Source organism: Natrix helvetica (assembly GCF_964273705.1).
Source record: "Natrix helvetica genome assembly, chromosome: 2".
Classification (NCBI taxonomy): domain Eukaryota; kingdom Metazoa; phylum Chordata; class Lepidosauria; order Squamata; family Natricidae; genus Natrix; species Natrix helvetica.
Genome location: NC_138552.1, coordinates 46,797,925 through 46,821,888, shown reverse-complemented (window position 1 = coordinate 46,821,888; position 23,964 = coordinate 46,797,925).

Here is a 23,964-nt window from a genome sequence, read left to right as displayed (position 1 = left end):
ATTCTTGTATATAGGCTTGAATAGGTTTTCTATTCTGCAACCTCACAAATGGTCCTGATTCTTCACATCTGACAATTTTAGTACAATTTGTGCTGATCTCCATTTTATTACCTTAGTTTACTTCTAATGTCATATGTTGTTTTCCTTTGATTTTCTGGTTTTTAATGATAATGATAAAGCTCTTCATGGCATGGAATGAGTTATTTGAGAGACTGCCTCTCCCCCCATTACATCTATATAAGGCGTGTCAAACTTGTGTATCAGGGCATCATCACGTGATATATAATGACTTTTCCCCCTTCCCTAAACTAAGCATGGGCGTGGCCAGCACATGACTCATCCAGCCTGTGGGCCGCAAGTTCGATGTGCCTGATCTACATCAACATCCCATCAGGTTGGCAGGAGAGGTATGCTCTAGATCCCATCTGCTAGGGAACACCATCTGATGTGGAGCAGCAAGGGAGCCTTTTCTATTGGGGCATCTGCCCTTTGGAGTATTGCCCCTGGAGATTAGATTGGTCCTAACCATGCTAACTTTTTGTAAGGTTTTAAAGACCTGGTTTTATCATTGGACTTTAGTATCAGCTATGCAGATTGTTGCTGACACAACTTGATATAACTTGGCAGCTGATTATGTTACCATTCAGAGTTTCTGAATTGGGCAATCTACAAAGTTAATAATACATTATTATTCATAGTAGTGGTTGCACAGTCAGTTTATCCCCCTACCAAGTCCTTCCAATGACCTACAGTAAACAGATGTTATTGTCTGAATTATTATTATTACATACGCAGCAATGAAAAATGACACATGCTAATTCCTTAGTTCATCTTGGCTTTTAAATGTATCAGGTCTTTTTAAAAAATCTAGGATGTTGTATTTATTGATTTATTAAATTTTATGCCACCCATCTTCCCTACAAGGTGGTTCTGGAATCTGTAATATGTCAGCATAGTATAAGTGTTAAGTCAAGCAATGTGGCCTTTTGTAATTGACAGATGGAATTTTGCCAATTTTTGGTTTGGCACCATATGTGGCTTAATCACTGGGACTACTATGGCCAGTTTATGCCAATATCTTTTAACTTCTATTTTCAGATCTTGATACTTTGTCATGTTCTCTAATTCTTTGTTTTCTATTCTACTATCCCCAGATATGGTGAGAACAATTATCATACTTTCTTCTTTTCAAGTACAGTTAAATCTGGTACATTATGAGCTAAATGTTATCAGTCTGTCTTTGGAAATCTCACAATATTTTAGCCTGCTCATTTTTATTACTTTTTTTTAAACTCTAAATTCCCATAGATTATTTTTTCTTGATAATTTTTACAAATGTTCTACTGAAACATTCTTATTTGTGTCTTATGTCATTGTTTACAATCAATTTGTGTGATCTTCCTGCATGAGCTTAGTATATGATCTACTGTTCATTCTTATTCTTTGTACAACTAGCACTAATTAGACTGAATAGCAGCCAAAGTCAAGTCTTCATATTTTTTGTTTAACTATTACGGTTGGTCTCACAATCATCCAGATATTTAGATTGTATTTGGCATTTTATTCACCTACTGAATCCTTCCCAAAGACCTGGGATAGGCAGATATTGCTGTCTTAGAGTGGCATCACAGGATGTAAGCTATTCCAAGTAAAGTGCCCTTTGCAATTGGCTGAGAGCGTAAGTGGTGCTCCAGATGTTATGTAATTGCACACAAGGCATTAATTACCGTATTTTTGGAGTATAAGACGCACCTTTTTCCCTCAAAAATGAGGCTGAAAATCTGGGTGCGTCTTATATACTGAATACAGCATTTTTTGCCTCCCAAACCCCTGTCCTCTTCACCAAAATGGCCATGCAGAGCCTGTAGGAGGCTTTCAGAGAGCTCCTGGGGGCTAGGGAAGGCAGAAATGAGTGAAAAACAGGACATTTTTTGCTCAATTTTGCCCGCACCCCATCCCCCAGGAGTACTCTATAAGCCTCCTAAAGGCTATGCATGCAATTTTTTTGGCAAAAAAAAATGGGCCATTTTCGGAAGGTTTGCAGAGTGCAAATTTTTTTTAAAAAAATTTGCCCCTTCAAAACCTTGGTGCATCTTATACTCCAGTGCGTCTTATACTCCCCAAAATACAGTACAATGTATTATTTACTATTGCTTTCTTTTGCCATAGTTGTTCTACTTCTATTTGCAGGTCTTTGTATTTTGTTCTTTTCTCTAGTTCTTTCTCTTCTGTTTTGCTGTCTCCAGTTACTGCACGTAGCCTTTTTAGTCTTTCTTATTGGCAGTTGTAAAGTATGGGATGTTATATAGCAGATGTTTGTCAGTTTAAAGTCTCAGAGAAATTTAGCTGCTTCATTCACTATTATTGTGTCTGTTTTGTCATCCCACCAGTTCTTGCTTGCAGGCAAATGACATTTCTTGAAGATAATCCAATGTACTCTTGTTGCTGCTCTGTCACGCTGTTGCTTGTAGTCAGTCTGTGAGATTGCCGTGCAGTAACTAAGTGGTCTGCTGTTTCTTCAGTTTCTTTGCAGAGGGGCGTTTGCTGTCTGTTGCTATCTTCTCAGATCTGACTTTGTAAGCATTTTTGTTCTTAAGGTTTCATCTTGTACAGCCAGAATTAGTCCCTCTGTCTCTTTCTTCAACTTTCCCTTTCCTATTCCATCCATTTTTAATTCCCATTTCACAAAATAGGTGTTGTGAAAATCCTGATCTTTTTTATCATACCCGGTAAACACTCAAAAAGCAATCTTTTGTAGCCGGAACATAGAGGTGGTTTGACTATTTCTACTGCTTCAGAGAGAAAGAAAAGAAAAAGAAAAGGCTCATTCTTTCCATCATAATCTCACATTAAGTCACAAGAGTAGATTAGGTTGAGCAAAACACTCTTTTGTTTTTGTTTTTCCCCCAACAATGTTTCAGGGGCCATCTAATACAATCTTTGATTGTTAACATTTTGTAATGGGCAGGCACAGCCTCAAGAATTGATTACATGTATTGATTCAAACTGATTTACCAGCCCTAGTCTGCCTTGGAGACTACCTGGATTCTGAAGGTATAAGATAATTAATTAAAAATGTCTTGCCAAAATGTCCACTAGGAGAAAAGTATTGGTAAGTAAAAGAAGTTGAAGTAATGTTGTGTGAAGTTCAGCATTCTTTTAAGAAGGTGCACAGTTGGGGCAGGGTGGTGGAGCTTGAAGTGGTATAAGATTGTTTTCTTTCAAAATGAAATTCAGTAATAAAATAAGGCTTTTCAGGTTGTCAAGAATGTACAGTTTATTTTACTTGAAATTAAAAAAAGTTCTGTGTTATTTGCAATGGATTGCACAATTATTTGTTGAAGCAGTCGCAATTCTGCAGACCTTCAAAACACATGAGCCTTGACAAATCAGCAGGTTGCTTCTTTCGTGCAATTATTTTCCTTTCTTTCAAAATAACAAGATACATAATTGGAATTTGCTTCTGAACACTCAAAAAACGCAATCAAATTATAATTTCTATTAAATACAATTTCTCCATTGTAGACTTCATATTTATATTATTGGAATGACAAATCACACAATGAAGTTATGCTTTTCAGAAGGTCAGCACCCAAGCAGTGAATAATAGGAGTTAGAACTAAATATATTGCATTAGAAAATTAACTGATTACTGAATTCTGATACTAAAGCTCTTGCTGGAGAAACTCTGCTCTTACTAAGAGAGAGAAAAAACCCATCAAAAGTGCCCTTAATCATAACTAGCTTTCAAGAAATGAAATTTCTTTCTCCTATATTAAACCGCATTGATTAAATGGAACATTTGATGCCGTTCATTATCCTCTTCATTTTTAAAAAAATTCAACGGAGAATGTGGCTTTTGTTATCTGTAAACTATTTCCATTTCTCATTCTTGTTCCAAACTCACTTGGGTCAGTAGAACATTGACCAAACATACAGGTAGTCCTCAGCCTACAAACATTCATTTAGTGGCCATTCCAAGTTACAACAGCACTGAAAAATCTACTTACAATTAGTGCCCTCACTTATGACTCTTTTAGCATCTCCACAGTGATCAAAATCGATGTGCTTGGAAACCTCAACTTTGGAAATTGTATTTACAACAATACAATACAATACAATAGTAGAGTTGGAAGGCACCTTGGAGGTCTTCTAGTCCAACCCCCTGCCTAAGCAGGAAACCCTATACCGTTTCAAACAAATAGCTATCCAACATCTTCTTAAAGACTTCCAGTGTTGGGGCATTCACAACTTCTGGAGGCAAGCTGTTCCACTGATTAATTGTTCTAACTGTCAGGAAATTTCTCCTCAGTTCTAACTTGCTTCTCTCCTTGATTAGTTTCCACCCATTACTTCTTGTTCTACCCTCAGGTGCCTAGGAGAATAGTTTGACTCCCTCTTCTTTATGGCAACCCCTGAGATATTGGAACACTGCTATCATGTCTCCCCTAGTCCTTCTTTCTCTTAAGCTAAACAAATGATGTCCCGGTGTTTGGAGGCCGTACAGGTCTGGATGGATGGCAACCGACTAAAACTCAACCCTTCCAAGACGGAGTGGCTGTGGCTTCCGGCCTCCCGGTTCAACCAGTTGCTTCCATCTCTGGCCATCGGGGGCGTGCAACTAGCCCCCATGGAACAGGTGCGCAATTTGGGCGTCCTCCTAGATGCCCGGCTGTCCATGGATGACCATGTAACAGCCGTGGCAAGGGGGACGTTCCATCAGGTTCGCCTGATGCGCCAATTGCGCCCCTTATTGGACCGGGATGCCCTACGCACAGTCACCCATGCGCTAGTGACGTCTCGCCTGGACTACTGCAATGCTCTCTACATGGGGCTTCCCTTGAGATGCACTCGGAGACTACAGTTGGTCCAGAACGCGGCCGCGCGGGTGATTATGGGGAGGACTAGATACTCCCCTGTAACACCTCTCCTGCGCGAGCTGCATTGGCTTCCTGTGGTCTACCGAGTGCGTTTCAAGGTTTTTATTATGATCTTTAAAGCGCTTCATGGCACAGGACCTAGTTACATGCAGGATCGCATCCTGCCCCACACATCCCTATGACCAATTCGCTCACACAGAGAGGGACTTCTCCGGGTGCCGTCCGCCAAACAGTGTCGGGGGGCGACACCCAGGAGCAGAGCCTTCTCTGTGATGGGCCCAGCCCTGTGGAATGACCTCCCCCGTGACATCAGGATTACTTCCGATCTCCGCTCCTTCCGTGTACAGCTGAAGACCCACCTCTTTCAATTATCTGGCCTGGCTCAACCGTAATTTTTCTTACTCCTCCTGACTGTCTTTTTAAATTTTAAATTTTAATTTTACATTGGGTTTCTTACAATTGGGGGTATTTTAATGGTGATTTTTAACTGTCTAAATGTGATGTAATTTGTTACCTCCTCCGTGCATGTGTGTCTTTGTATATATGTATGTTTATGTGTTTGTACACATGTTTTATATTCTATATGCTCCATTGTACGCCGCCCCGAGTCCTGTCTGGAAAGGGAGCGGCTAATAAATTCAAATTTATTATTATTATTATACTCAGTTCCTGCAACCGTTCTTCATATGTTTTAGTCTCCAGTCCCCTAATCATCTTTGTTGCTCTTCTCTGCACTCTTTCTAGAATTTCCACATCTTTTTTACATCGTGGTGACCAGAACTGAATGCAGTATTCTAAGTGTAGCCTTACCAAGGCATTATAAAGTGGTATTAACACTTCATGTGATCTTGATTCTATCCCTCTGTTGATGCAGCCTAGGACTGTGTTGGCTTTTTTGGCAGCTGCTGCACACTGCTGGCTCATATTTAAATGGTTGTCCACTAGGACTCCAAGATCCCTTTCACAGTTACTACTACTGAGCAAGGTACCACCTATACTGTACCTGTGCATTCTATTTTTGTTGCCTAAATGTAGAACCTTACTCTTTTCACCATTGAATTTCAGTTTATTAGATAGTGCCCAATGTTCAAGTTTGTCAAGATCCTTTTGTATCTTAAGCCTATCTTCTGGAGTGTTGGCTATTCCTGCCAGCTTGGTGTCATCTGCAAATTTGATGAGTTCCCCATTTATTCCCTCATCCAGTTGCAGCATCCCAGGGTCATGCAATTGCCATTTGTCCAACAAGCAAAGTCAATGGGGGGGGGGGAGCCAAATTCACTTAAGGACTGCAGTGATTCATTAACAATCATGGTGAAAAAGGGCATAAAGTCACGTGTAACTTACTTAACAACTGCCTTGCTTAGCATTGGAAATTTGGGTGCCAATTGTAGTCATAAGTCAAAGATTAGCTGTAATATAATACATTAACAGAGTTGGAAGGGAGCTTGTAGGTCATCTGGTCCAACCTCTCGCCCAAGCAGGAGACCTTACACCATTTCTGACAAATGGCAGTCCAGTCTCTTCTTGAAAGCTTCCAGTGAGGAACTGCCACAACCTCTGAAGGCAAGCTGTTCTTTGTTCTTTGTTACCAGTACTTTGCATTTGTGGAGACTCTTTTTCTTAGAAGTTATAAAATGTAGATAATTGAATTTTGTTGAAATGCTGCAAGAAAACCATCATTTAAATATTTGGATAGCCCTTACAACCAAAGGCTTTAACCAGTGGTGGGATTCAAATATTTTTACTACCAGTTCTGTGTGTGTGGCTTCGTGGGTATGGCATGGCTTGGGGAAATTTATTTATTTATTTATTTATTTATTTATTTATTTATTTATTTATTTATTATTAGCGTTTATATACCGCCCCCTCTCCCGAAAGGGACTCGGGGCGGTGTACAGTCCGTATTAAAATACAACAGATTAAAACGTAGAAATAACTATATAAATACACGTATAAGAGGAGGGTAAAATATGCCAAACTGTACAGCTAATAAATAAATCAATACAAAAGTTTAAAATATCAAGTTAAATTTAAAACAATATCCCTCTAAAAACCAGTAAGAATGTGTATGCCAGGAGGTAGACGTTAAAATTATGCCAAACCAGCCAGTCGGAACAGGTGTGTCTTCAGTTTCTGTCGGAAGGAGCGGAGGTCAGTAGTGGTTCTAATATCGGGGGGAGGTCATTCCAGAGGGTTGGGCCCATCACAGAGAAGGCCCTACTCCTTGGTGTCGCCCGTTGGCATTGCCTCATGGACGGCACCAGGAGAAGGCCCTCCCTGTGAGAGCGGATTGGCCGCAGGGATGTATGTGGGAGGATGCGATCCCGCAGGTAACTAGGCCCTGTGCCATGGAGCGCTTTAAAGATGGTGATCAGAACCTTGAAACGCACCCGAAAGACCACAGGTAGCCAGTGCAGCTCGCGCAGGAGAGGTGTTACGTGGGAGTCTCTGCTCCCACCCCACTGCAGGGGAAGGATACTATAAAATATCCATTCCTCCCCACTCCAGGGGGAGGTTACTGCAAAATCCCCATTTCACCTATTCAGGTGGGACTCGGGAGGCAGACAATGGATGGGGGCGGGGCCAGTTAGAGGAGGTATTTACTGGTTTTCTGAACTACACAAAATTTCTGCTGTCAGTTCTCCAGAACTGGTCAGAACCTGCTGAATACCACCTCTGGCTTTAACCCATCTGGATTCTCCCTTAGATCTGCCCTGTGTCTCCCTCCTTCTTTCCACATTGTTTCATGTGAAACAACTTCTCCATTCTCAGTGAGCAGAATGGAAACCTAGGCAACTGTCCATCTCTCTCCACAATGCAAGGCAAGGCAAGGCAAGATAAAATAATGGAGGGGGGAAAAGAAACCAGGGCAAGTGCCTGTATTCCTATGCCATGGAGTAAAACAAAGAACTACTTTCACATTAAGCAGTACAGCCACTTCAACGGTTCTTGGGCTATGGAGACAGGTTCTTTCTTTCCTCCATTCCCAGTTCCCAGCCGTTTACAAGCTGTGTGGTGAAAAGAGGTGCTGCTTTTCAGTGCACACTGTGGAAAGGCAGTAAATTGGCAGGGAGAGAGGACAAAACTGCTCACTGCTTTTCCATGCAGTTTGTGTATGTATGTGTATAAATTAGAGCTCTCAGTTCAATCTCAGCTTGGTCTGTGTCCGTGCTGCCGGTTATATTATTTCATTGTCTAATGGATGCTGCTGTCATGGTTGCTGCTGGTTAGGGCTTTAAAATAGTACTGGAAAATTTACATTCAATGTCACTCGTAACTTTGTGTAATATATGGAATTCCGTATGCAAATGTCCCTAATGTACTCTAAAAAAATAGGAACAGAAAAGGGTAACTGCTATTAATAAATGTTATTTTGCTTGCTCCTTTACAAAATGCATGCTCTTTGGGGATGCATATTTCTCCCATATTAGAGGTATGTGATGCACAAGGATGCATATTTTGCGCTTGTCACCCAATACATCTTTTTTTGCTGATCACTTTTTTTAAGCAAAGCCAGGCTGACCATTATGGACATTATGGTTTATTGCTGTCATCTATGCTATGAAATAATTCATTTTAGTTGATTTTAATTTTGAGAAGATGGGATGGTGTGTGGGAATGCCCTTCTACAAAACATGCTCACACAAACTTACAGAATGGCTTCACATTTCTTTGATTCTCTCTTTTCAGTAGCTGAGCCAATTTACTTCAGCCCATCTGCAGAATAAGACTACTTCTCAAGCTAATATCCAGTTAGAAACACCGGAACCCTGTAGACATCACAAGCTGTTTTCTCCTGAGAAAGAATTCTTGCCTCACATTCTAGCCAGTCTGTATGCTACAACTAAGAAGAAAGCTAAGGTATTGGCTCTGCATCTTCCCCTCAGGCCATGTAAAATGAACACATATGAAACCAAAAAGGTTCTATCTATTCCCCTCTTTTGGGAGGTTATGGACCAGTTGCAGGCAAAGCTCCAGGTTGCTTCATTTGCTTTTGCTTTTGCTCTTTTTTGTGGAGGAGGAAAAGGAGTGAAAGAACAGCTGTTGGCCTCTGAAAGGATTGATGTAAGTAGAAGGGTGATGATTTCTATTGAGTGCTTTGATCAAAGAAAAAAAAACAAATATTTTTATTTCTACTTGGAAACCACTTCTGGATTTTGTACTTGAGGTGGAAAAAAATGAATCTTTGATTTTGGGTTTTACTAATTAGATAAATTTGTTGTTATAAAAATGGTTAATTTAAACTACAGTATTATGTAAAAGTAAAACATTTAAGTTTGATGTTAATGTTTTATTCTACTACACCAAAGGGAATCAGAAGTCAATGCTTTCTTTTTTCGCCTTCTTTTCCTTACTTTTCCCTTCCCTTCTCCCTTCCCTATTTTTCCTACTATCTGCTTTTGTGTATTTTTTGTATGTTACAGCACAAAGTAACAAAACTGTTAAATATGATAAAGTGGTGATGATTTCTTGTTCTTAGCACTATGAGGTCAGTGAGAATCAATACAATATTTGCAAATAATTTTCTAACTGCATTTGAAGTGGCCGACACGTGATGGTCTGAACTAGTATTTTTCAAACTTAGCAACTTTAAGTTGTGTGGACTTCAGCTCCCAAAATTTCCCAGCCAGTTTTTGTGGAATTGAGAAGTTTGAGAAACACTGCCCTAGATCTACCTTAAGTTTCTTGCCTTTGCCGAATGATCCTTTTAAAAAATGTTTTCCTAAACTTAACTGTTCAATTGAAATCCAGGGGAAGATGTCATAAAGAAGGTTTTTCATATTCAGAAATCAGGTTAGTTGGAAAAACTTCAGAGGAACAGAAGGTTGTGCAGTGCTAGTAAAAAGGTAGCCCAGCTCTTCAGACACACTGCAGTGATAAGTTAACATATTGCTAAAGAGAATTCAAAAGAGATTCAGAAGTTGTGTTAGGAGCCTTTTCATGAAGAAAGAAAATTTTCACACAGGGAAGAAATTTTCACAGGACTAAAACCTACAAAAACCTGTAATAGAAGAATGAGGACACCTCATGTCCTGGTTCAGTTGTGGGGCAAAAAAAGCAACTGATAAAGAATGTCAATTTCAGTTGACAAGAAATTCAAAAGCTTCTGTTGTTTTTACAACTGAAATTAAATACCAATATATAGATATAAAAGCACAAATCCTGTGGCTAGATAAAAGAACTGCTTAAAAATTACTAATTAACCTGAGATTAGTACATCATTCTACTTCATTGTAAGGCTGTTACAATCAAGTTGTCCAGGGTATGCACACATTTTCTCAAACTTGTTATCCTCTGGAGGTGTTGGAGTATGGGTTTCATGGTCTTCAACCAGTGAAAGACTAGCCCAATATAAGGTTTCTTCTTGCCAAGAACTCTGTAGGTTTTCAGCCATTACATTCCTTCTGTGTCTCTCTTCCTTTCTCTCTCAAGGTGTCCCCACGAGACCAAACTGGAAGGGGGTAAGTAGCAATCAATGCATATATGTGAGCAAGAAATGAGGTGTCATCAATTCAAAGTATATTCTTTGAAGAATTTGTTTCATTGTTCCATTGCGTACAAGAAACTTTCTTCAAAGTTCTCATATCTGGGCATCTACCTCAACTTCACATAGCTGCTCAATCACTTGCAGGAAATTCTTTACTCTTCTGCTTTCTGCTAGCCTTCTCTCTCTTATATTTCTGTCATATATCAATTTCCTATGAGATAAATAAGGGTGCCTTAAGCAGGCTTTCCACATCTCTTCAAGTTGCATTGGAAATATGCATTAATTAAAGGAGTATGCATTAATTGTTATTTCACCTGCTGTAAGGAAGTGGAAAAATTAAATGAAATCACAGGACTTTTAAACTATAGGAAGACAATTTCTGCAGAGTATTACACTTGTTAGCAAATATTTCCTACTTTATGTATTATGCTTACATCAAGGACTCTAAATATTATTTTATCCATGTGACCCACAGTAGCCCATGGCTCTCTGAAAAGCTCCAGAATCTCTGGAATCTTATCAAATACCTTTCCACATAGTCTGGGTTTTGTTTGTTTTTTGTCCTCCACAAGAAAATATAAAATCTCTGAAATGTGTCAAGAGCAATCCTCTGTATATGTCTCATCCAGTTTGTTTGTTTGTTTGTTGTTGTTGTTAGTCGTGAAGTCGTGTCTGACCCATTGTAACCTCATGGACAACGTTCCTCCAAGCCTTCCTGTCCTCTACCATCCCCCAGTGTCCATTTAAACTCATGCCGACTGCTTCAGTAACTCCATCCAGCCACCTCATTATCTGTTCTCCCCTTCTTCTTTTGCCCTTAGTCTTTCCCAACATTAGGCACTTCTCCAGTGAGTCTTTCTTTCTCATTAGGTGGCCAAAGTACTTGAATTTCATCTTCAGCATTAGGCCTTCTAAGAAGCAGTCAGGGATGATCTCCTCTAGGACTGACCAGTTTGATCACCTTGTAGCCCAAGGGACTCACAGGAGTCTTCTCCAGCACCATAGTTCAAAAGCCTTTGGCGCTCAGCCTTTCTTATGGTCCAACTTTCACAGCCAAACATTGCAACTGGGAAAACCAAAGCCTTGACTATACATACTTTTTTTGGCAAGGTGATGTCTCTGTTTTTTAGTATTCTGTCTAGATTTGCCACTGCTTTCCTCCCAGGAGCAATCGTCTTTTAATTTCTTGGCTGTAGTCCCCATCTACGGTGATCTTTGAGCCTATGGTCATCTGAATTAAATTCACCCATTTCTGTCCATTGTAGTTCACTGATTCCTAAGATGTCGATGTTCAGTTTTGTCATCTCTTGTTTGACAACATCCAGCTTGCCTTGATTCAATGGATTTTACATTCCAGGTTCCTACGGAGTATAGATCTTTACAGAATCAGACTTTCTTTTCACCGCCAAGTGCATCCACAGCTGAGTGTCCTTTCGGCTTTGACTCACTTCATTCTTTTTGGCACTACTAGTACTAGCCCTAATAGTACCAGTTTGTACTACTGGTTTGTTATTAGAGTCTAACACAATACATCAAAATCAGTATTTTTATCTTGCTGATGAGACTTATAGATAAAAAAACAGGATTTGCTTCTAGATTTGGAGGTTGCTGTCTTTAACTTCAGCACAGTAATGCATCTCATATTGAAGGATTGTTAAGTATTCAAATCTACCTGCTATAATCCTTGCATAAAGCAGAAGGAAAATTGTTGTTCTCCTATGGAGCAGAAAAATAGTCTATTTTCCCCAAGTAACATTTGTCTCTTAAAACCCTTAAAGTGTTTTTAGAGTATGTAAGAATAAATGTATGCTTATCTTGATGTGAAGTGTATAACACCTTCCTTGCTGGATAATTGGTGAAATGACTACTGTTCTGCTTTCATTGGGTTGGAAATCCATATTTAGCTTATCAGCAGGCCTCAAGCAGTTGTCTGCTAAATTCTCAGTGGGCTAAAAGGTTTTCACTGAAAATGCTTTGGCTTGTTATGGCAACAAAAGTGATCCATTAAACTTTAGAGCTGATGCCACAAAACGACAGCCAGAAATATCTTTGAAAGGCTCCTCAGCTGGCTTAATCTTTATACCTGGGAACCAGCTGCAGACATACAATGATAAAATGCCAACTGTATCTCTAATCCAGGTCAGTCAACTGAGATAAAACCATTTTCCTACAGTAAACGTTAACCTCAAAACATATTATGGATTCCTATCACCTTATCTCCAACAATTCTGAAGAAGGCCAAAACGTTAGCAAAACATCTTAATTCCACCGAGGAGAGTTTGAGCTGCGATAAGATTTGGAGAGTGAGCAAATTAACACAAAATGCCTTCCCATCACATACAGTCCTGTTTGTTTGCTAATGCTGAGCTGCAAGATTAAAAGGCAGAAAGGCACTGTGAGAGATAGAAACACAAGGTTTTTAAAAATAAGTATTTCATTGATATGTAGCTACCACATTTTTTGGACTATAAGATGCACCGGTGTATAAGACACACCAAGATTTCAAAGAGATAAGTAAGAAAAAAAGTTTTTATCCACCCTGGCCCCCAGGAGCACTCTGCAGGCTTCAGCAGGGCTGGGGGAAAGGCAAAATGCCCTTATTTTTTATGAAAAATGGGCCATTTTTTTTGCAAAAACAGTGGCATTTTTGCCTTCCCCCAGCCCTGCTGAAGCCTGCAGAATGCTTCTGGGGGCTGAGGGGAGGCAAAAATGCCTCCATTTTTGTGAAAAATGGCCTATTTTCCCCAAAAGTAGGATGCAGGGGTAGGGCTTAGGGAGGCCAAAAATGGCTGTATTCGGTGTATAAGATGCAACAACATTTCCACACTCTTTTAGAGGGGGTGGTGCATCTTATACTCTGAAAAATATGGTACATTTTGTTTTGCTAATTTTATACTCCAAAGACTGTTAAACTTGTTCACCCACAGTAGTTTTATTAGGAATATATGACTTGTTATTTTCCAATAAAGTTGGATCCTAATGGACAGTGTAATGTATGGGAAAGGAATCAAAGATAGATGATAAAGACCAGGTTCTAGTCTCAGGTCAGCCATGTAGTTTGCTGTGCAGTGGGTGAGTGGGGGCACTTATTTTCTTTCTCAGTACCCTGACTTGTGTATGAAAAATAAGAGAAAATATCCTTAGCTTTCACAGAAAAGATGAGATGTCAATGCAGACTTGGGGATTCTCAAATGGAAGAATTATGTGAAAATGATAACTGCATTTGAATTTGAATAGAACTAATGAGTTTCCTCAAGTTTCCTACTTGATTCTGGCAAACCTCCCATTTTGTGATCTCCTTCATGTTTTCTTTGGATCTCCTGAGAGGAAGGTCACAGTCCAGAGTTAGATAAGCCTTCCAATAAATAAACAATTCTATACTGCTACATCAGAGCAGAGAATTGAAAGAAGTAGTGCAAAATTGTAAGACTTGGAGAGAGCTGGCCCATAGAATCATCAAGAGTCAGACATGATTGAATGAATAACGTCATCATTATCATCATCATACTGTTATATTGGTACATGAGATTTTATTTTCACACTGTAAGGCTCTGCAAACACCTCCCACTAAAACAGGGGTGGGAAATTATGATTCTTTTATGATGTGTGGAATTCTGGGAGTTGAAGTTCATACGTCATAAAGGGACCAGTAAATGAACTAAAAGCTATGGGATTTATTCCAGGTTTGGCTGATCCTTGTTTATTTAGACGGGTGAAAAATGGTTTGATCTCGTTGTTGCTTTTGTTCACGGACGATATAGCTATTATTACTAGGTCTGAGCAGGAAGCTATTGACATTGTTTCACAATTAGAGAGTAAATTTAAAATCCGGAATTTGGGTGAAATTAAGCATTATCTGGGCTTAGACGTGGTTAGAACCAGTAAAGGTTTTAAGCTGTCGCAGGCTGGTAAAATTAATCATTTACTTAAGAAATATAGCATGGAGCTATGTAAGACTGCAAAGACACCAATGGCATTGGAGTTTAAACCTGAGGTTACTGAGGGTACTGGTTTTGATAAGGGAATCTATCAATCTTTGATAGGTAGCCTAATGTACCTAAGTAATTGGTCTAGACCAGATATATCATTTAGTGTGAACCAACTGGCTAGATTCAATGATAGTCCTTCAGAGAGGCATTGGCAAGCAGCAAAGCGTGTGCTGCGTTATTTGAAGAAAACTATCCACTATGCATTATATTTAGAACCGAATAGGGATTTAGTTTTGACTGTTTATGCTGATGCGAATTTTGCAGCTGCTATAGATAATAGGAAGTCAACTTCCGGCATAGCCTTTATGCTAGGTGGTGTACTGATTGGATGGAAGTCGATACGACAGAAACACATAAGCTTATCCACAATGGAAGCTGAGTTTTCATGTTTGTCGTTGACATGTACTGAGCTGATATATTATAAGCAGTTGCTTATAGATATGGGATTAAGTATCAATGAACCTTTTACTGTTTATGAAGATAATCAGGCAGCAATAAAAATGGCGACTAGTTTAGCTATTAAGACGAGATCGAAGTATACTGATTTGAGGTATCTTAATGTTCGACAAAGCATTAAGGATGGCCTGATAAAGTTGGAATATTGTTTAACTGAAGACAATTTAGCAGACAACTTCACTAAGGCACAAAGTTCAGTGAAACATACCTCATCATGTGAAGGTTATCATCTTACATTGTGAGTGGATATATTGATCTACCCAAAGGGGAGAATGTTAGGGTGTAACCAACAAGTTGGGTAGACAATATATTGCACCAGGCATGTTATGTATCTTTAAGAGAGGAACTCTGCTAATTAGTAGATTACAGCATTTAAATTGCAGCTGATGTTGTTGCTCTCTCTCTCTCTCTCTCTCTCTCTCTTGATTGATGTATGATAACTGCTGTCTAACTGTTACTACTGTTGCTACTACTTACTGTGTGTAAGTTATTTGCTACTTGTATCCAAGTTATCTTGGTAGTATTGGACTGTTTTTTTTCTGTGTATGACTTTTTGGCTGTGTTTATGGATTTTGCTATATTCTTCAAAAAGTAAAGTTTATTTTGTTACTTTACTATCCATTATTCAGTGTGGTTGCTTTATCTATCGCACGCTGCGTATACTTTACAGGGTTGCTCTGTTATAACCTCGACCTGGGGTTCATTGCTAGTGCTTAATCGCACCAGTACCTAACATTGGTTATGGGCCCAGACGCCCTGCCTTAACCATAATTTTTTTTTTTTAAGCACCACTTTTTGGATAGTTTATTTTTGTGAATATGGCACAAGAACAGTCTGCTGCACTCTCCATGATTACCCGGTTTGATGGAACCAACTATGTTTCCTGGTCCTTGAAGTGTTCCCTACAATAGCACATAATGTTCAATACCACATAAACATATATAATCCAAATATGGAGTGTGTTGGAGCCTGTTATTGGAACGAAAATGTAACATAACCTGTTTTGAAAGTTGTTATTTTTGAATAAATTAAGGAATTCATGTTAGTTTGTTTTCCCTGAACAGATTCTATTCAGCAGTATATAGAAGATCAAATTTTATTAAATAAATACTGTATATGAAGTAAAAGCAACTTGAGGAAGATAAATTATACCTCTGACAATTTTTTTGAGTTCTAACAGTCTAGCTGTTAAACTGTTATCTACCTTATTTATGTGGAACTTGTCACAATTATTTCTAATGATCTAGTCTTATTCTTAGGATGATTTTATGCTATGCTACACTATGTTAGAATAATAGTCATATGTAGGAGAAGTGACAGAAAATAAAGGACTTTATCTTGCAGTTATAATGTACATTGTCACTCAAAGGTGCCTATTTTATATTTCATATTTTAACAGATGGTTTGCCAGTAGGATAGTCTGAGAAACATAATGTGCTTGTTTTGAGATTAATGTAAAAGGAATATCCTAATTTTAAGATTCCTGTAGCTTTTGTTGTCGAATTGTTTTTGCATAATTATGTTCAGTCAATAAAGTCAGTGCTTTAATGGTGTCAGAAGGACCAGACATCTTCTTTTCTTGCAGTTCGTTACCAAGCTGAGAATCCAATAAAATATGTTTATTCAACCCAAGGTTGTCATATAACATTAGGTGCTGTCCATGGTGAATTGCCCTTCCATCTTCCTTTCGGGAATTGCCCCCTCTCCTTTCGGGAGAGGGGGCGGTCTATAAGCGCTAATAAATTGAAATTGAATTGAAATTGAAATTTTTATAGATTTTATTTTATTTTAAGTATTTAATCAATCATTAGCATTAGACTGGAATGCATTAGCTTATTGCAAATATTTCCCTATCTAGAATAAAACACATAGGCATTTTATCTGTATATATGTTTTTCTATACATGATATATGTTTTCGTTAATATGCTTCCTTCCTTGCTATATGATGCACTTTTTTTTTTATAATCACAGGAGCCAGTTTTTTTTGTTTTATAAAATGGTATTACTATTCCCCATATAATTACTCATTGATCTTTCATTTTAAACCTATTGTGAACATATAAGGAAAATATTCTAACAATGATCTTTGACATTTCATCTGAATATATTTATGTATGTACCTGTAAGATGTGAAATGCCGGTTTTGAAAGCAATATTACTATCTAGCTCCATTGTTTCTCAAATTCCTATGAAATCTGATTTTATATGCTGGTCCTTGTTTGCCTTCTGTGGTGTTGTCCTCCATGCAAAGATATTGGCAGGGGAAGGAAAATTTATCATGCTTATATGTCACAATATTTTGAACTGGCACTTGCAGCATTGGTGGGGAATGAAGAGAATCACTTTTTATGCTTGACAAGCTACTGCTCTTTTGGCTACAGAATACTGATAATAAGTGTTTGGATAAAATTAATAGAACTGAAAAGACATTTGGTATTCACAAGTTGGAAACTTTTTAGTTTGTTGTTTCAAGTTAAGATCTAATGACATGCTTCTTCTCTTTTGTAACTTGAAGTGATTACTAAAGACCAATGTATTTTGTGAATATGAAGCTTCTTCTGGAATTTGATAACCTTTAGTTACTATTTGCTTCAAGGTGTGGGGAGAAAACATCACAAGAAAATATAATTAGAGATCAGAAATTAGAACAAAGAACAGAACTAAGGCAGAAGCTTGTCCACCCCAAGGATAAAGCACCCAGACACAAACTGAACAAGGTGATGTATGCATGTGCAGATCTGTACATTGGAGAAACAAAACAACCATTTTACAAACACATGGCACAACATAGGAGAACAAACCCATCAAAACAAGATTTATCATTTGAAAGGCAAAGTCACTCTTTTGAAGACTGATAAACCTCCAAGTGGCCTCAAGGATTCTCAGAAAAAATGCAAAGGACCAGATGACTGCAAGGAATATAAATCTTTCTATTCTCCACAATTCATTCAGACCTGAAAAAGCTTCTTTTGTTTTAATATTTTTAAACAAAAAAGAAAGAAAGTCCAGTTGCCTTTTGAAAAGTACCTTTGGGATAACCATGGCCTGAATGACAGAAAATCTCCATAGAAAGTTAATTTATTAAATCCTTCAAAATAATAAGTGTTACATGGGAAAATATTATTTATTTTAGTTTAATTATTTGTTATATCTAAAATTTATCTAATTAGATTTGAAATATTTGTTATTATTTCTGGTAATCATTTTTATGGCTTGTGTTTGATTGGTGATACTTTGAGGATTTGTTCAAGAACATAAAGGAAGGAAATTACGGTAAGTGAGTCTACAATAGTTTATTATAGATATGTGGGTATTTCTGGTAATCCTTAGTGGCCCGTTCCCAGTTAGGGTAGATGATGAAAATTTATAGATATATTTATAGAGACTAAGGTGAGATATGATTTAAGAGATTATTTGTTGTATTTCAAGAAATGGTAATAAATTGTATATAATTTATATGAGAAAATTATTCCTTTTTTCCTCTTTTTTCATTTTTTTACTTTTTACTTTCCCCCCATTTTGAACATGATCTACTGACAGTTGGGATTAGATCAACTGAAATAGTCTTAGTATTAAGGGTATTTAAGAAAGAAGTGGGCTTGAATTATACTTTGGAAAATGTATAACCTTCTGAAAACATTCCAGGTAAATAAATGGAGATAAATATACAGACTGCCTTAGTACAGATGTTTGCAGAAAAGGAATAGGAGAAACTAGTACTTTGTTTCTTTCAATACAAAGGTTTTCAATCAGAAGTGGTATCCAGATGGTTCTGACCAGTTCTGGAGAACCGGTAGCAGAAATGTTGAGTAGTTCAGAGAACTGTTAAATACCACCTCTGAGTGACCCTGCCCCAGGGACGTGCAGTCAGGGGAGGCAGGGGAGAGAGAGCCTCACCGCTCTCATCCTGAAAAGAAAAAAAAGGGAAAAGGGAAAAGGCACACGTGGTCCCATTCCCTGCCTTCCTGAGTCAACATGAAGGGGACCCCGTCAGTGGACCAGACGAGCCGCCAACAGTGAGTCTTGAGAGACCACTCTGGGAGGAGTTTGACTCTGTTGCCCCCGAGGATTTGGACAGGTTGCGTGGACGGCTGCGACCCACCACTTGTTTAACGGACCCGTGCCCCTCCTGGCTGGTACTGGCAGCCTGGGAGGTGACACGAGGCTGGCTCCTGGGCCTGGTGAGCGCATCATTGGGTGAGGGTTACTTACCAACCGCCTTGAAAGAGGCGGTGGTGAGACCCTTGCTCAAGAGGCCTTCGCTTGACCCAATGGAGCTAGCTAACTATCGTCCAGTCTCCAACCTTCCCTTCGTGGCGAAGGTTGTTGAGAATGTGGTGGCGCAGCAGCTCCCGCGACACCTAGACGAATCCGATTATCTAGACCCACGCCAGTCCGGCTTCCGACCCGGGCACAGCACCGAGACAGCCTTGGTCGCGTTGGTCGATGATCTCTGGAGGGCCAGAGATAGGGGTTGCTCCTCTATCCTGGTCCTATTAGACCTCTCGGCGGCTTTTGATACCATCGACCATGGTATCCTATTGCGCCGGTTGGAGGGGATGGGAGTCGGAGGCACCGTTTTGCGGTGGTTCGGCTCCTACCTCTCTGACCGGAAGCAATGTGTGTTGACAGGGGGACAGAGGTCGTCCCTGAGGCCACTCACTTGTGGGGTGCCACAGGGGTCGGTCCTCTCGCCTCTCCTGTTCAACGCATATGTGAAGCCGCTGGGTGAGATCATCCGTGGTTTTGGGGTTGAATACCACCTCTACGCTGATGATACTCAGCTGTATATTTCAACCCCAAACCACCCCAACGAGGCTGTCGAAGTGATGTCCCGGTGTTTGGAGGCCGTCGGGGTCTGGATGGGGGACAACAGACTCAAACTCAACCCCTCCAAGACCGAGTGGCTGTGGTTGCCGGCACCTCGGTTCAGCCAGCTGACTCCATCGCTGGCCATAGGGGGCGAACAGTTGTCCCCTGTGGAGCGGGCGCGCAATTTGGGTGTCCTCCTTGATGCCCGGCTGTCAATGGAGGACCATGTGACAGCCGTGGCAAGGGGGGCATTCCACCAGGTTCGCCTGGTGCGCCAATTGCGCCCCCTACTGGACCGGAGTGCCCTGCGCACGGTCACTCATGCGCTGGTGACGTCTCGCCTGGACTACTGCAATGCTCTCTACATGGGGCTTCCCTTGGGACGCATCCGGAGACTGCAGCTAGTTCAGAACGCAGCCGCGCGGGTTATTATGGGAAGTACTCGTTACTCCCACGTAACACCTCTCCTGCGCGAGCTGCACTGGCTACCTGTAGCCTTTCGGGTGCGTTTCAAGGTATTGATTACCATCTTTAAAGTGCTCCATGGCAGAGGACCTAGTTATCTGCAGGATCGCATCCTACCACACACGTCCCTGCGACCTATCCGCTCACACAGGGAGGGGCTCCTCCTGGTGCCGTCTGCCAGGCAATGCCAGCGGGCGACACCTAGGAGTAGATCCTTCTCTGTGATGGGCCCAACCCTCTGGAATGACCTCCCCCCAGACATTCGAACCACCACCGACCTCCGCTCCTTCCGGCAAAAGTTAAAGACTCACCTATTTCAATCAGCTGGCCTGGCACTGTCTTAGTTTTACCTCCCGGGATTTATTTATTTTAATTGGGTTTTAAGGGTTTTATAGGCTTTTAACGTATTATATTTATTATTCGATTACAGTCTCATAACCTCCTTCACCAGTATTAATTTAATTGTTTATGTATGTATTTTACAATGTATTTTAGTGACTGTACACCGCCCCGAGTCCTCTCCGGGAGAGGGGGCGGTCTATAAGTGTGAATAATAAAAAAAACCCCGGAGCACACTCCGCCGGCTCGCGCTCTGCGATCTTCTTCATGTTGACTCAGGAAGGCAGGGAATGGGACCATGTGTGCAGGAGGCTGAGGCTGCCTCAGTCTCCTGCACATGTGGTCCCATTCCCTGCCTTCCTGATGACCTCACCAGCCATGAACCTCACCGCACGTCACTGCCCTGCCCCCATTTATTCTCTGCCTCCTGAGTCCCAGGTGATCAGAGAAAATGGGGATTTTGCAATAACCTTCCCCTGGAGTGGGAAGGGAATAGAGATTTTACAGTATCCTTCCCTTGCCAGGCCCATCGAGCCATATCCACAGAATCGACAGTAGAACATTTTGAATCCCACCACTGTCTTCAGTCCAAATTACAACAACACGCAAGTAAATTATAGTCAAGTTTGCTTTCAGATGAGAAAATTTTCAGCAAGTGGAACAATGACTCATTCTGGAAGTAAGCATAGCAAGAGTGAAGCTTTTGATAAAGTGATATTGTGCTGGAAAATCTTCCAATTGTGCGATTATATTGTTTTAGAGAGTTGAAAATCACAATAATGTATTTACCATAGAGTGGTGAATTATAAGGAGTAATGCCCTTTTCAGTGATGTGCGGTGAGATTTATGGCTGGTGAGGCAGCAATTTTTTTAGACTTGTGGACTTCAAATCCCAGAATTCCACAGCCAGGCATGCTCAGTTCTGATTTAAAGCAACAGCTTTAAACTTATTTAAATAAGTTTTCTTCCTTCTTTTTCTTTTACCTTCCCCTCCTTCCTCCCTCTCTCCCCCTCCCCCCTCTCAAACACACAAACACACACACACACACAGAGAGAAGTTGTATTATAGTGTTTAATTCCATGTAGCTGATTTCCAGGGCAAAGGAGGAGTTATTTTTGCCCTGTCCAATGGCATTTTCTTTGATAAAAGGGATGAAAGATGGTCTTTGGGTTCCCTCCTTGAATGAGAGAATATGTTTTAGTCAAAACGTTCAAATGTAATAAAATGATCTTCCTGTCTCAATCTATTTCATTGGAAAAGATGCCCGCCTGAGGAAAGAGCCTTTCACATCTCTGAAAGCCAGCCCAGGGTGGGATCTCTCCAGGATGGACACAAGACCAATCCATGTTCACCAGCAAAGGGCAAAACTCTCTTCCATGGCCTCATTTCCCACCCGAAGCTACCCCGTTTCTTCTCCATTCTTTTGCTTTCCACAAAAACAGGGACGCGCTTTGGGAAGGCGGAAGCCCAGAGGAGCCCACCGGCGCCCGCACCGCCTGCTCTGGAAGCCAAACTGCCGGCTGGAACTTCCCAGCTTAGCTGCTTGCCCGGGCGGGTGGCGCCTGCCAGACGGGATGACAGGAGCTGTGAGGGAGCACCCTGCTCGGCGGAAGGGCTCCAGGGGCTCTGAGCGTCCGAAGAGCTCAGGTGTGCGAAAGAAAGTGCTTTAGTCAGCAGGGTGTGGGGGAGAGGAGGAGAGAATGCCTGAGCATTCTATCCTCTCCCCCGACACCCCACTGACTAAAGCGCTTTCTTTCGCCCATGGAAAAGCTCAGGCAGGCGAAAGAAAGCGCTTTAGTCAGCGGGGTGTGGGGGAGAAGAGGAGAGAATGCCTGAGCATTCTATCCTCTCCCCCGACACCCCACTGAATAAAGCACTTTCTTTCGCCCGTGGAAAAGCTCAGGCGGGCGAAAGAAAGCGCTTTAGTCAGTGATGTGTCGAATCTCTCCTCTTCTCCCCCAACACCTCACTGACTAAAGCGCTTTCTTTCGCCCGCAGAAGAGCTCAGGCGGGCGAAAGAAAGCACTTTAGTCAGCGGGGTGTTGGGGAGAGGAGAAGAGAATGCCTGAGCATTCTATCCTCTCCCCCGACACCCCACTGACTAAAGCGCTTTCTTTCGCCCATGGAAAAGCTCAGGCAGGCGAAAGAAAGCGCTTTAGTCAGCGGGGTGTGGGGGAGAAGAGGAGAGAATGCCTGAGCATTCTATCCTCTCCCCCGACACCCCACTGAATAAAGCGCTTCCTTTCGCCCGTGGAAAAGCTCAGGCGGGCGAAAGAAAGCGCTTTAGTCAGTGATGTGTCGAATCTCTCCTCTTCTCCCCCAACACCTCACTGACTAAAGCGCTTTCTTTTGCCCGCAGAAGAGCTCAGGCGGGCGAAAGAAAGCACTTTAGTCAGCGGGGTGTTGGGGAGAGGAGGAGAGAATGCCTGAGCATTCTATCCTCTCCCCTGACACCCCACTGACTAAAGCGCTTTCTTTCGCCCATGGAAAAGCTCAGGCAGGCGAAAGAAAGCGCTTTAGTCAGCGGGGTGTGGGGGAGAGGAGGAGAGAATGCCTGAGCATTCTATCCTCTCCCCCGACACCCCACTGACTAAAGCGCTTTCTTTCGCCCGTGGAAAAGCCCAGGCAGGTGAAAGAAAGCGCTTTAGTCAGTGATGTGTCGAATCTTTCCTCTTCTCCCCCAACACCTCACTGACTAAAGTGCTTTCTTTCGCCCGCGGAAGAGCTCAGGCGGGCGAAAGAAAGTGCTTTAGTCAGCGGGGTGTGGGGGAGAGGAGGAGAGAATGCCTGAGCATTCTGTCCTCTCCCCCAACACCCCACTGACTAAAGCACTTTCTTTCCCTCATGGCAGAGCTCAGAGCTTTAGAGGCTTTTTTAAACAGGCAGTCATTCACGGTGAGGCAGCAGCTAGCTAACCTCACTTCAGCACTCGTCTTTTCCCGTTTACATTTTTTTCCCTTTTCATGATTGACAGTGGTGAGGCTCTGCCTCCCCTGCCTCCCCTGACCGCACGTCACTGGCCCTTTTTCTCTAAGAGATCCAAGGCAATACTATATGGAATCATACTGGATGATGACACAGTGGTTAGAATGCAGTATTGTGGGCTAACTTTGCCCAAACTGAGGAGTTTGATCCTGACCAACTCAAGTTGCCTCAGCCTTTCATTCTTCCAAGGTCTGTAAAATGGGGACCCAGATTGTTGGGGGCAATATGCTGACTCTGTAAATTGTCTAGAGACTGCTGTAAAGTAGGGTGGGATGGCATATAAGTCTAAGTGCTAAGTGTTGTGTAGTTCTAGTTCTTCCTGGCAATTATGGATTTTGATTTGCAATATCTTGTCTAAGACTGTAACTGTTTTAAGCATTTTCCTGCAATTGGAAACAATGATAATCTATAGGTCGTTATTGTCCTGGGCATCTAATTGCAAAACTTTAGTAAACATAATTATTTCTACAAACATCCAAGATTGCTCTTCAGATTAGAAAAAAGCAAATACAGAGAAGAAATCAATGAAAAAATAGTTTAAAGTGCTT